Source organism: Egretta garzetta, unplaced genomic scaffold (genome assembly GCF_000687185.1).
Source record: "Egretta garzetta isolate BGI_Z169 unplaced genomic scaffold, ASM68718v1 scaffold23, whole genome shotgun sequence".
Taxonomy (NCBI): Eukaryota; Metazoa; Chordata; class Aves; order Pelecaniformes; family Ardeidae; genus Egretta; species Egretta garzetta.
The window spans coordinates 2,352,290-2,352,836 of record NW_009259237.1 but is presented as its reverse complement, the minus strand read 5'-3'; positions in this window follow the sequence as shown (position 1 = coordinate 2,352,836).

Below are 547 nucleotides of genomic sequence, written 5' to 3'. Positions count from 1 at the left end.
CCCTACCAGCTGGGTACTGTTTCGTCTGTCAGGCTGTAAAGCCTTTACAAGTAAAATACCAGAAGGTGTCAGACCAAAAATCGAAGGCCTATAATTACCACCAGCCCAGATCTCAGAACTTAGACCTAAAGGAAAACCACAGCGTGTTTCTGGGGGTGCAGTGCTTCCATTGCCAGACTACGCCTCTCCCTGATGATTATTTGGTACTTTCAGTCAGCGAACTGGCTCCGTGGCAGCGGCCAAGTGCCGTCCCTCGGTGAGGTCTGGGACAAACGCAGCCTTCGGGGAGCTCAGGGCAAAAGCGGAGAGATCGTGATGCCCTGTGTAACGCCAGGCATCATAAATTAATGAGTGAGGTCGGTCTGGACATGCTCAGGGTCTTGTAACCCGTGGCACGAGGAGATAAGGCAAATCTGGTCACTCGCGGTGACAGGATTCACCCGTGGGTTAAAACGATATCAAAGCCCTTTGTAACTGAAAAGGGAGCGCATTCTTGACACGACAAGCAGTTTGGTTTCCGAAGGTGCTCTGCCCGGTGGCAATCGAC